The sequence below is a fragment of the Oxyura jamaicensis genome, chromosome 4 (genome assembly GCF_011077185.1).
Source record: "Oxyura jamaicensis isolate SHBP4307 breed ruddy duck chromosome 4, BPBGC_Ojam_1.0, whole genome shotgun sequence".
Taxonomy (NCBI): Eukaryota; Metazoa; Chordata; class Aves; order Anseriformes; family Anatidae; genus Oxyura; species Oxyura jamaicensis.
In genome coordinates, this window is record NC_048896.1 from 44290425 (window position 1) to 44304369 (window position 13945).

A 13945-nucleotide genomic window follows, 5' to 3' on the forward strand; every position below is an offset into this window, starting at 1 on the left:
ACAATCTTCTTGTCTGAACGGTGTCATACAGCTTCCTATTATTCCTAACGCTACTCAAGCGTAGGAAAAGAGTTTGAATTGCTTTCTTTTCTCAAGTGGTTTTAAAGCTGATTTACATAGCAGTGAGACTTCTTTCTGCGTCTTTTGAAGGCTGTCATTTACCTTTGTGAACTTAGCTATGCAGTACTACTTCAAACTGCTATAATGCCTGGGTCTCACCATAAATAGGCACTGACAAATAAGTACATTCAGGCAACATAAGAAGCTTAATTAGCATGTGTGATATCCTTTGCAAAGCTGATGTTAACTTTTTTTTTTGTTAGGAGAATAAACTTTTTGCAACGCCTTTAATACTTTTCTAATGTTTCCCAAGTCCCTCTGCTGACCCAATGTGACAGTGCCATGATTTAATCAGATCCCATAGCAACGCACTGACTATAAGCGGATGACATTGTTTCCTGTTTTTGAGATCTTCTTGACCATAATGTGTGGCTGCTCTTCTGTGAGAATTTGCTGAAACGGTAGTGCTCAGGTGAGACTGACAGCCCGTGCCCTTGTGACAAGGGACAGAAAATGGGATTGGTCCAAGCACTGCACAGGTGTTGGGAGCTGGAGAAGGCAGTGACACCAAGGTTGCTTGTTCCCAGTGGGGGCAGCCCCCTCTTCAGGTAGGACAAATAGATGACTGCCCAAATTGCCAGAAGGGATAAATACCAGTATGGTGGATTCTGCTAACAATTTCTTAGTTTGTGTGCCAATGATGTGGTTCAAGTTCACCCGTGCAACGGTCAAGAACAGATGGGCTTTCTCAGCTTCCTCAGCCTGGTTTGTTTATATGTTGGTTCTCACCTGAAGCTTGAAAAATAGTCAGTGACCCCCTACAAATTTGTGTTTTGCAGATGGAGTAAAGAGGTGTAGGTTATACATCCTGGCTCTTGTTCTGCTGTCTCACCTTGAGTCCTCCTAGGACTGAAAGGCAATCATAAGCAGTGTTCTTTTGTTTCCCCTTCTCCCTCTGTTTTATTGTGTAAAGGTGCCATGCTTCAGCCTTGTCAGCTGCAAGCCTGGTGCTTTTTCACAGTCCTTAAAAATAAATCTTAAAAGAAATTCTTCTGTTCTGTTTGGCTATAAAGGACACAAAGTTTCGTATATAGCACATCATGCATAAAAATAATTGCTGCAACTGCAGTGTACAAGTACTTATTGTTCTGAGGTAAAATCAAGAAGTGTCACAAGTGAAAAATATTACTCTGGGAACAGAAGTCCTTGCTTTAAGGAATAGAGGAAAACAGCTATATCAGTGGAAAGCCAGAACACAGAGAGGGTTTTATATATGTCAGCCTTTTTATGGTACTCATCAGAATTCCTTCAGTACCTCATAAATATGAATTAATTTATGCTCATAACTCTTCTGTGAGGTAGGGAAATATTATTCTCTTCTGTTCAGAGAAGGAAAATGGGCCAAGGAAAGATCAAATGATTTGCCCAATGTTACAAAGATGACCTGTAGTAGAGCGGAATATAAATGTAGATTTCTGGAGATCCAGGACACTTTTGGCCTCAAAACAGTCTTTCTCTCAAAGAAGATTGTTGGTGTCTACCACCCAGGGAGGGGGAAGGCCCCACTTTGAGGAGAATACAGGCAGGTTTTGAATGAACCATGGTGACAAAGATGAATTGCTACATCTGGAATCTCTGAGGTTTGGAGGTGTTTTTATGTTAGCAATGTCTAAGGGGGGTAACTTCAGATTCAGCTGTGTTTGCAAAGTAACAAGATTTTGAAAAGTAAATTATGATATTCCATAAACAATAGGAATTACAGATAAAGAAGGAAATCACAAGCTTAGGGTTTTCATAGGCTTTTCAAATGTACATCTGAACTTCAAAGCATTTGAGAATGCCCTATTTTTAGCACTATGGGTCTTCATTTCCTGTCAGTTTTATGATCTTCAATTTTGGAGATGATGTAAAATGCATTCTTCACTCAGTTTGCTGACAGCTCCACTCCCATGCTGGTTCTGCGTAAACCATCTTGCTCTGAGCGCAGCAAGGACAATCCTGAAGCGGTGAGATTTGTAGAATTATAAATGTTTATGGTTTAACTTTCTCTAGGCACACCAAATGTTTTCAAGTGAGGGAAGGCCTACCTTGTGCTGGGTAGAAAGCAGGTTATGAGAGACAGCCTTGGATTATCAATGCACCATCAGTGCTCTGAGGGCAATTAGACACAGCTGTGGGGACAGGGAAGGTGTTTTGGAAGGTGCTTTGTGCCACCTGAAAAGTCAGTGGTACAGCCCTGAACAGTAAGCAACCAGCCAGTATCAGGGTGCTAGCACAGCCTGGAAGAAGCTCAGTGTGCATCCAGTTGTGTGATGAATAAATACACTGTATCTCAGTATGTCTACTTGGAAATAGCCTTAAAATGAGACCCTGTGCTTACTGGCCTGTTCCTGAGCATTTCTTTCACTTTGAACTTTTTCCATCCCTTTTCTATCACAATAATGTTAAATCCTGTTCCTTTGTGCAGGTTCCTAACTGCAAAGTGGGTCTTGAGACACTGTGTAGGGCTTCTGAGCTGGTTGCTTTCACCTCAGCCCCACCTCCTTGGTGTCCTAATCTCAAACGTAATGATTTAGTTTTAAGACTTCTGGGATGTACACCCCTGTGAGGAGGAAGTCCCCAGGGTGATATCACTGTGGAACTTAAGTTGAAGGAAAGGTGGGGGAGAACATATATGTGCATATACAGTGACCGGTGATGTCTGTGAGCAGGGAGCAGGAGTGGGGGCGAATGTCGTACCAGCAGAGTTGCAGTGTCACCATAACAAAACACTTCCTCCTGTAGGCCCTGTCCCCCAGGGAGAGGTGCTGCAGGAGTTCACCCCTCCAGCCTGTCACAGGGCTCACAAGCAGTCCCTGCACAGCTGCACCCAGCGGTGCTGCCCGAGCATGGCTGAAACAAGGCTCAGCTGCTACATGCTTCCTTCTCTGACCTCTTCTCCCAAGCATGTGAACTACGTCACATCGCATAATGCCCCGTTTGATGCTCCCTGCATAAAAGCTTTTGCTTTCTGTCACTGAGAGCGATGTTAGCCTACAGGTACTTCCTTTATCTGTGTGTGGTGAGAGGCTGAGAGATGAGGAAATCTAAAAGAGCTGTCTATTGTCCCGCAATAGCACAGAGCAAGGCTATGCAGTGTCTGCTTGTTTCTGCACCTAGCCTACTCTTATCTGTCAGTCCAGGAGGCAGAAGGTACGTTTCTAAAGTACTTTTTTCCACTGAAAGCCGACAATCCTGGGTCCTGCTTGAAGATGGGGTTGCTGTGCTCAGCACCCAAGCAGAAACCCTTTTGGAAAACAAGAGGCATGGGGGCATCTGGCTGATTTCTTGCAGCACCAATTACTCAGATCTCATAATAATTATGTAAGGAGCGGTGTAGTTCTAATCCCACTGTGCCTTGGCTTTTTTCTCTGACCATCTGTGAGCAGAAGTGTCTCTGCCCTTGGTGCCAAGTGAGGGTGGATTTACCAGGTGGTGGAGACCACACAAAATGACCCAAGAATGGGGAGAAGGGAATAAGGGCTCTCTGCTGTCAGCATCTGTGGGGAGGGCGGGAGGAGAAATCCACCTTCTTCCAGGGCAAGAAGATTGTGGGCACAATGAGCTGTCAGCTCTCCCTTTTCAGAGCATGAGCAGCCTGGAGGAATAAAGTCTTAAGGAGTCTTAATGACATCTGAAGTTACAAGGACAAAGTGGAAATGGAAGAAGAAAAATTAAGTGGAGAGAAAGAGGAAAATGTGTTCAAATAACCCAGAGCTTAGCAGACATCTACATGAAGGAAAGAGGAAATTAATGAAAGATATGCAAACAAAATAAACAAGAATGAAAAGGCTCATGACAGGCCTGTAAAGAAGAGTGAAACCAGAAAATCAGTGCCTCCCTTAAATGTATTTGGAAGCTTTCTTTTCTTAATTCAGTTCCATATGTTTTGTGCTGATCCCATCTTTAGAGCTGATGGCTTATGCCTTTCTATCAAGCATTTTTTCTCAGCTGTGCTAACAAGTTTTTTTAAAAGGCAGGAATGCAGTGCTGTGTTTAACACAGAAAATGGAAAAGCCTGCTTTAAAGACTCCAGATCTTCCTGAGACTCCTGCCTTTGAAAAGCCGTTTGTTCCAAGTGTTCCAAGTTACAGACTATCGAAGGACAATAAACTAGAGCCAACAGTTTGCTGTTTGTGGCAGGTTTTATAGCCATGAGTAGATATCAGCCTATTTGCTGAGAAGCAGGAACTGTTGCTTAGGCTCTTTTTCAGCAAGAATAGGCTTCCTTACAGTTTGTGCCACAGCACTGCCCTGCAAAAGGCATAAATAAAACCTGGGCAGTAACAGATATACTCTACATGCTTTTTTAAAAAGTCTTAAATTCTGCTTTACAGCTCTTCTGAGCACCCTGTATGTATATCCAAATACAGGGGAAGCATTTTAAATGCAGCAGACTGAAGTGCCTTACCACTGATGCTAAATTTACAGTCAAGGAAGATACAAGCATGCTGCGTGCGTATGTCTGCTGTCAATTTGGCGTGCGCTGACGTATTTTTCTGACTTCTCCTTTCCTCTTTTGAACTACTAGTCATTGCTCCCCCACATTGCAAGTGACAACTTAAACACAGAGGATCCTGTCTGTGCTCCTAAATAAGCACAGGCCTTGTTTCCATTTCCCTACTGCTGCTAAATTCAGTGGGATATATTTCAGAAGAGGATAGCTCTCCCAGCTGCAGCCTACAACCTGACTCCATGAAATGCTCTGCTATTGAACTCAAGCATGCCTAAACCGGTACCTTTGACTGTGTAAAGGCAGGGTGGGAATTTTGGCTGGATGGATAAAAGTTTTTAAGAAGCAGGCGGAAAATTGTTTGAAAACTCAGAGGTTTTTCGGGGTTTAGGGTCAAATCCTCCTATCCTTGCTACTGCTGAACGACACTAATTAGCTTCTCTGGTGTTCCCCCAGCAGTGTAGGAGGAGAAAGTGAGGATGTCGAAGTCACACGGCTACATCATTTTGCACCAGGAGGTGCTGCTTCAACACAATGACAGCAAGTTGTAAAATCTTGTGTCCCTTCTGATGCTGGGAACCCTGAGATGACACGGCATCAGACCAACCTGTGCCTAGGGCCCAGCATGCTGCATGGACTTCCCATTTGGGATGAGGTTTGCCCGCACTTTGTGCTTCAGAGTTTTTATAGGACTTTCTTAGAAGTAATACATGCAGCTTCCTTTGAAGATAGAGCTAATGACATGCTGGTGGCATCATGACCAGAGCCAAGTTGGTGCCATCTCCAGGCTTTTCCATTGTCCTTAACTGATTGTGTTTAAGTGTAAGGGATATGCGCAGGACAGCACAGACCTGGAGGCCAAGCAATACATCCTTAGGTCTACTGTTAACACAAATCACAATCCCTTCAATGTACCATGGTCTGGTTAGGACAGCTATATACATTCTGCAGTCCTAAGTAGATGCAAGACATGTCCAAGGGGAGGTCGTACCCAATCCTGAACAAAATTTGTAAGTGGCTTAGTTTTTGTGGATTCTTCTGGGTAAAGAGCTGCAATTGCAAGAGGAGTATTTTCTCATCCTTCACTCTAGTGTGTTGGTGAGAAGTCCCATTTTGGCCAAGAATGTGAAATGCAAAACATCCTATTTGTCTCTTTTGTTTTCTCTCCCACGCATCATAAGGCTAAAATCTGGGCTGCGCCAAGGCAGGTGGTAAAATGCCTATTGACTTAACAGAGTCTGGGTTATACTTCAAAAATAAACTGCACAACTATGCAATAAATGAATTCAATGTCCCAGATGTAAACTTGTACATTTAAACTGGTTTAAATTTGCATTACTCTGCATTTATAGCAGTACTATGGGTGTATAAATTATTCCAGTGTTTCCTATATATCGTTTAGAAACATGCCAAACTAAATCCACCTAAACCCCAAAACTAGGGGCACACAATTCAATTATCAATTGTGTGCAAAATGTGCAAGCTGCCAGAAGTAGCTTCAATCAAATGTGTGCCCAGAGGCTCAGTAATGGATACAGTATTTTGATTGCTACTTTGGTCCTGTAGTACTGTCTATACTTTCCTTGACTTACATTCCTGCATAATTGTAGGCTCATTTCTTTGTTCCTAAAATACTTAGAAGGGAAAGTAAAGGAAAAATTAAAATCATTGTCTAATTTTGTATGAGCAGAAGGTTCTTTGGCATAGATCTATGGTGAAACAGGCATTATTGACAGCTTTGTCAAATTTCCCATATGGACAGTTTATCCCGATTTCAAGGCATTTACAAATAATGGGAGTGAAAGATCTCTGTAGCTTGTCTGGCAAGGCTGAAACAAGAAACGTGTATATGGCTTACTTTGGAGAGCTTATAATTTATGGGGCCATTGTCTTGCTTTCCCAAGGAACTGACAGGTTGTCTTTCACCACAAACCAGCTCAGGCTGATTTGGGACCACGACAAATAATCACAAAGTGACTTTCATGAATGAGCACATGGTGCAGCCCAAGGAAAACTGGCAATGTCAGGGAAAATGGAGCAAAGCTTTATGTTCAGAATGTGTTCAACACAGAGTCTGTTTTACCTGGTTTTGCTGTCTTGCAATATCATTTTCAATGCACAGTAAAAGCAGCTCTAAGGAAAGGGAAGCTTGCCAGCTCGACTAGACATCTTTTATATGGTGAAGATGGCTGTGGCTGTGAATATCTGTTTATTAAAATTTCTGAGTGTGTGTAATTATAGAGTAGTGTGTGATGAATAAAGATGAAGTTGGGCACAAAGTAAATGGTCTTTTAGAGACTTTGAGTCTGCAGTAACTGTAAAATTCCTGGAAAGCTTCCTGGCTCACATGGATAATATATGAACAAAATAGGCTTCTGTTGATGACAAAAAATAGCAAAATTACACATGATCAAATCCAATGAACATATTCACCAGAGTGATTATTACTATTATTTTTATGTGATGAGGTTTGCATTGTGTTTTTTATGTTTGCACTTCTCTTCTAGGAAACTCAATAGGGGCAGGAATAAGAATCTGCTGATAACTGATCTGTGTTGTAATTACGTTGGGTCTGGTTTATGTCTAATGATAAGATTCCTGTGTTTATGTAATTCAGACACCTGAAAATAAAAATGGGAGTTCGGAGCTGCAAGAACTGAGATTTGCACAAGAAGGGAGTTTCACTTTCTGCTGATTCATAGAAAATAATAGGGATGAGGGTTGAGAGGTTATCTAGTCCATCCTCCTAAATCAATGTAAGCCCAGTGTGTTTTGTGCAGCTGCTGTGGGTTTGAGAGCAGATGAAGAGCATTTACATACTCAGAGGCTGCTAACATGGCCCTTCTTCAGCACTCTCTTTTCAGGCTGCTGCAGTGGTCTTTTTTACACCAGCCCTCCTAAGTTTTCATTCTTCCTCTAAAATGTTTATTTAGGGAGGAAGAGGTCTAAAAATACCTCCTGTCCCTGAAAAATAAAATAAAATAAAATCCACTGTTGATGTTTTCACTGAAAACTGACTAGACCTATTACAAGTGTGCTGAATCAATTGAGTTGCTGTAATTAATAGTCTGAAATTACCCCAGGGTCATGATATGCTCAGTTCTTTGCTTCACCTCTCAACTAGTTTCATATTGGAGTTGTCTGTCTTGTCTGTGTAGGTATGACACCATCAGAAGCAGTTGTTCACCAACAGAACATATGACTTATTTTGAACTGGAACTTCTAGGAAATTTTATGAAAACTAAAAACAGCTCTAGTAAATAACAGTAATATTTATACCTGTAGTCAAGGTCTCCTCTTAATGCCTTACAAACCTCCTCTTGGAGCTCTTCTTCCAGTGGCCTTTGATCTTGCAACCACTAGCAACCACTTTTGATCATAGTTTCTGTCCACTGAAAATGGAGTATTCTTCATTGACACAGAAGGATATGGTACGACCATTTTGGGGCTGCCCTGCTCTTACGTCTCCTCATTGTGAAGCTTAACTTTCTCAGTGGCACCTCTCAAGGCTTAGCCAGGATTCTCTGCTGGCAATAAAAGCGCTGGCTTCTGCTAGGCTTCTTTCTGAATCCAATTCAATTGTCACCAAAAAAAATATCTCTAAAAGCCTTCCTGTCAGATTCCTAAAAGGCAAGCAGTGATGTGGATCTCCAGAGCTCACCCACTGGTTCTTGGGTTGTTGCTCATCCACCCGACTATCTTGATGAGCTGTGCCTAACTGATGTCTGCAGATAGAACTAGTGACTTCTGTAGCACATGTGAAAATATCGATCTTTTCTTCTTCCTCAGAAGTACAAATAGCTGAGTACAAATACCTGGTTTTTCATTTAAAAAAATAATGTTCTTTAAAAAACATTGGAGCAAATCTATCAGTCTCATGCTCCTACTGTGCACCATTACACTGTAGCATCTTATCCACATCAACAGCAACCACCAAGTGTGTAATCCTTAATGGATATGAGGAACTTCTCCCTTTCGGAGTCCGAAATTTGCTTGCAAGGAACTGGAATTAAATTCTCATCCACTAAGTGTTCTGTCTGTTAAAATAACTTGGTTTTCATCTAGTCTTAAGATTAACTTCTCAAGTGTATCATCTTCAGGAGAGATAAGGTTTTGATGTCAAAGCAGTAGGTGATGAATCTCTCTTGCAAAGCTAATGTGCGTTTCCAGAAATCTTTGGGTTTTTCTTAATTTTTAACAACATGTTTAATATGTGCCCTTTTATTTCTCTTCCCTAAAATTTTGTATGACTTTGCTGGTGTTAATTTCTTTCTTGTATTTTCTTCACTTTTTGCTTCTTTGAGGAAATCAATTCTCAAGTTTTTAATTAATTCTCCTAGCACTGTCATCATAATTGGCATGACCTTTATGGTTTTACAGTTTGGGCTGATCTAATTGGCCAACTGACACCCTCCTCATGTTTACTGAATTCCTCTCCTGACTGTAAAACCCCATTTGTTTTGTCTGGGTGACAGAGTTCTCTCAGCTGCAATCTTTAAAATTGTTTCAGAAGACCTTTTTCTTTCTTATCACTCTCTTCTTTCTTTCAAAATAAATTGTATTAATTAGTTTTTAAATCAGAAGTTTAAGGATCTCTGTGTAGTCTCATTCTTATCTCTAAGTTCTTTACACTGAGGCTGTCCTCAATTAGGTTGTGATAGCTATTTATATCACTCCTGAGTGTTCATCTCCAGTTATGAATCTGTACAAAAGGCCAAGTCTGAATTTACATGGAACATACTTCAGCAGTTCTCATAATATAAATGACTGAAACATGATTAAAGAAACTAAAAGAGACCTGTGAAGGTAATTTAAGGTTCAGCTGAAGTCATTTAAGTTACTGAGGCTCTATTAAAATGGCAAAATCAGAATTTGATAGCAGAGTGGGATTTTATCTTAAATTTGAAATCATAACTTTTGGTCTGTAGATATCTTTTCTGTAATACTGAAAAGAAATAAAAGGTCTCTTAACATCATTGCACCTAGTTTACAAAAATGGTTTTGCTCATACATGCAAATGGAAATTTCAGAGTTTGTCTTGGGAATGGATTTTCTTCAGCTACCTAAGCCGGAAAAATTCTGCATTTTTTCTCCCAGCTGAGTACCCATAAAAGACCAGGTGACTTTCACATGGTCGGTGTTTTTGTCATAAAACATTTATTTTTACTTGAAAAGCTTGTTTGTAAATCTGGTGTAAATGAATGGCATGATATATCTGATGTAATAACTCTCTAGATAAAAGGTAGATTCAATCAGTAGATCGAACACACGTGAAACCAAGGTAAATATGTAAATGGAATGGAGGATAGTAAACTGATCCTTGGATTTCACTCTTGTATAAAGTATTTATATGGTATCTGTTCTTTGGATTCTATAAATAGTGTGCATTTATGTGTTGGTGTGACACCTGAGGATGGCCTACAAAGCAGCGCCTCGTCTCTTCCATAAATAGACTGAAGATGGTTGATAGGTGTTCAAACCCTGTCATTGCTCTATATGCTTAACCCACAGCTGCTCTTCCCTTGTCAGTTTGTTTAATGGTGTGGAATACATACATTGTCTTCAGTCAGATCCCGTGATGGATGTTGTTTTCAAGATTCCTATAGGAATCTGGAAATACCTACTGCACTGAGGGCTGCGGAAGATTTTAAGCCAAAACCTGCTAATTTCTGGACCCTGATTTCTACTGGGTGCAGTTTAAGAAGTGATGCTCAGCTATGTCAAATATGGGGGACAAGTGAAATACCTGTGGACATAATGTGCAGTAGTACCTGACTGCAAGCTCAGAGTTGTAATTTTGGCTATAACATCTAAATTGTGCTTCACTCTTCATTCAGCATTTTCTGATTTCTCTCCCTCTTTGAGAGCTGTGTGTGTGTGTTTCCTTGATTAGGCACAGGGTGAGGAAATGGATCTAACTGAAGTTGTAGTAACTGGGTATCTCCAACCTATATGGCTGCATTCCTATGCCTTATGTCAGTGGGATTATGCCCGTGACAAATTGAATGCCAGTTTAACAAACATAGCCCTACTATAGAGATGCATTGTGTAAAGCTGAAAATCTCTTCCCCTAGTTCATTAAACCACCTCCATGCTGACAAGTAATTCAATGTCAGTTTTTTTTGTTTTTTTTTTTTTTTTTTTCCCATTTGTAAATGTTAGCTTCTTGCTTTAAAATTTCTCATCTCTAATACATCTAAATTGTAGGTCTAATCTGCAGCCCAGAGGGAATTGTACAATAACACCTTTTAAACACTGCAGTGCCTTCCCTCTAAGTGCTAGCATTCTGGAGTGGTTCTCTTGTGCGGGCTTCTGCAAAGACTGGGGTGTTTCCTCCAGCACTTTTCCCTAGGTCACAGAATCTCTCCACTGCTGTCCTGCTGAACAAGACCATGCCAGGGTCTGGGATCAAAGAGGAGCAGCCCAGGATCTTTACATTTACAGTCAGGATTGCAATTGAGCCTAATGCCCACCTTGCTGTGACTGATGTCCTGTCAGCAGTTAAATGTAGCTTTCCTCCTGGCTTGTATAAACACTTAAAAAGGAAGGCATCCCAAAAGGAGATGCACTAGCAAAAGGTTTGAGGAATCCTGCTTTGGCGTTTGTACAGAAAATGAGACTGAGTTTCCTGAAAGCGGGTCAAGTGCTCAGCATAAACTTGAAATCTCCAAATAGACTCATACAGATGAATAATCTGATGTTAACTGTGAATTTATTGAAGTGGGTTAAAAATAAATCCTCAGGATCTGTCTGAAATATCCTGACTGCAAATGCCCATTCTGAAGGCACTACTCGTATATTTTCCCTTTCTCTGTGAAGATCTACACTTGTTTTGATTTACTATGATTGGAGCGGCAGACTAGACCAGCAGACTCTGAGTTCTCTTTTGGGACTTTTCATTCTTTCACTAGTTTACAAGCCAACCAGGTAGCTTTCATTAATAGTCATTATCAGTCTACCCTCCACCCTGTTTTCCCTGCCATCAAATAGCACAGAGCTGAGGGAAAGAAATTAAGTGCAGGCCATGATTGTGTCTCTCTTTCCATTACCTTTCAATAATCTTTCATGTCTTTAGCATGAAGAGGAAAAGAGGGTTGTGAGACTGAGGGGAACTGGGAAGAGCTGTCCCCTTTTGCTTGGTGAAAGCAAGAGAAGCAGGTGAGATGTAATGTGCGTCCAGCACACCATTAGCAATTCCCATTTAGCAGCATCCTTGAGCTTGGAAGCCACTGTTTTCATTTTGTACTTACACCTGCCGTTGATTCACAGCTCCTATCGAGTACCACCTTGAAAAATAAATCATTTTCTTTTCCTCTAGCGGTGCATTTGATTTCTTTTCCTTTCTTTGGGCTGAGTTTATTTCAAGCTTTCTGAGCATTGAATCTCTAGTATGTGAGTAGCCTCAGGCAGTCCAATCTATCAGGAAGAGCACCTCCAGATAACTTATTGTGTTTCTCAGATGGCATATATGCAAAAGCAGGCTGTGAAAAATATCACTGCATAAAGAGATCATATAACTGTGTTTATCATAAAGAGGGCAGTGTGCTATGTGCTCTTAATTGCCACTTCCACTGTAGTAGCTTGGCACACAGATCTCTTTATTTCAGCAGTACTACTTGTTTGCTAGAACAGAACCTCCCAGACAGGTAGATGATGTTGTCACCATCACAGCAACAGAATCACAGAATAGTCTAGGTTGGAAGAGACCTCCAAGATCACCGAGTCCAACCTCTGACCTAACGCTAACAAATCTTCCACTAAACCATATCCCTAAGCTCTACATCTAAACGTCTTTTAAAGACCTCCAGGGATGGTGACTCAACCACTTCCCTGGGCAGCCTATTCCAGTGACTAACAACCCGTTCAGTAAAGAAGTTCTTCCTAATGTCCAACCTAAACCTCCCCTGGCGCAACTTTAGCCCATTCCCCCTCGTCCTGTCACCAGGCACATGGGAGAATAGACCAACCCCCACCTCGCTACAGCCTCCCTTCAGGTACCTGTAGAGTGCAACCTCACAGGCATTTTGTAGGTGCAGGGTTGGGGCAGGATTTCAAACTACTGCATTTAGCTACATGTGTTTCCTGTGTTGTGAATAGCTGTGTGGCTGGAAATGGCTAATACACAGTGAGTGTATTTGTCCATAGTGCCTTTTTGCATGAAGCTCTCTTCAGATCTTTGGGGGTCTGCCTCTGTGTGGCTCAATACAAACCAGAACATCAGGATTTGCAAAGTGTGTTGCAGCTGAAAGCTGTGTGTAGGTGTTAAGTATTAGTTATTCTGCATTTTCTGTAGTATCAGCATAGCACAATCACTCCACTGGCTCCTGTCATTTATCTTCTGGAGCAGGAAAAAAAAAAAAAAAAAAAAAAGGCAATACCTAAGAAAAGTAAGCTGAGAGCAAACTGTGCCACATGAGAGCTAATTTCAAACCACTTTCCTTTAGAAATAACTGCAGCGAAATTCTTCTTTTTGTATTTGCCTGAAACAGGAGGTGAGGCTGCACAGTGCTGAGCTTACTGCTCCTTCACATCCAACTCCCTATTGGAAAAACAGCACAAGTGTTTGGTGCAGTGGGAAGAGCTCAAGCAGTGCCCCTTAACAGAAGCAAGCCAGTCTGTCCTGACAGCAACCGAGTTTCAGCTCAGCTAGAGCTTCAAGGAGCTCCTGGGAGCATTGAACCCATGTTGTCTTCCCTCCCTGGACGTTGCCTTCACAGAGAGGTTTGGCTCTCTTTACCTACTTATTTCCTTTGGTGCACCTCATGAGAAATCCTGGGAGGATCCCAGAAACAAAACATTTAATTAACTGATCTCCCTAGGGCCGCTGAGGAGGTAAAGATGCTCTGAGTGGCATTTTGCTGAATGAGACCAGTCAGAAGCAGATACACGTCCCCACCAAGGTATCCAGGGCTACCCCTGCCATGTCCCTGTGTACAATATTGGTGACCTCCTCTCTCAGTTGCCGCCAAGGCTAGGACCAGCTGTGACCTCAGGAATCCCCTCAAAACTCTCTAAATGGGACCCAAGTTAGCCAAAACCAAGACGTCACTGTTCAGGGCAAGAGCTGCCCATCTTGTACCTCCTGCCTGAAATTGCTTCTTCTGGTAAGGAGCGCTCCTTCAGCTTCTTTCTTCAGGGTGCCTCATTGCAGGACTGCATCCTGTCCATGCCTCGAAAGGGCTCACTGAGTACAAGTGGCTTCTCAGAGTGGAGACCAAGGCCTTCCTGGTGGCTTTAAACCTGCAGCTGAATCCACAGGGGCCTCTGTTACAACTGATTAAATGAAGCTATTAAACCTTAAGGTTTATTTTGTGAGCGATCAGAAATGGGAATACATTTTTGACTGCTGCCACAGCTGTTGTGCTTATTCAGTTATTGACTCTTCTCTACAAC

The 13945-nt window shown here is 41.7% G+C and overlaps 1 long non-coding RNA gene across 1 annotated transcript in view; it reads left to right on the top strand.

Annotated features, from left to right (window-relative positions):
* Positions 1–4409, top strand: part of LOC118165600 — a 28566-nt gene extending 24157 nt beyond the window's left edge. Inside the window, exon 2 of the long non-coding RNA XR_004750128.1 lies at positions 4076–4409. This is a non-coding gene — a long non-coding RNA (uncharacterized LOC118165600). The remainder of the gene's footprint in view (positions 1–4075) is intronic.
* The last annotated feature ends 9536 nt before the right edge of the window (positions 4410–13945 follow it).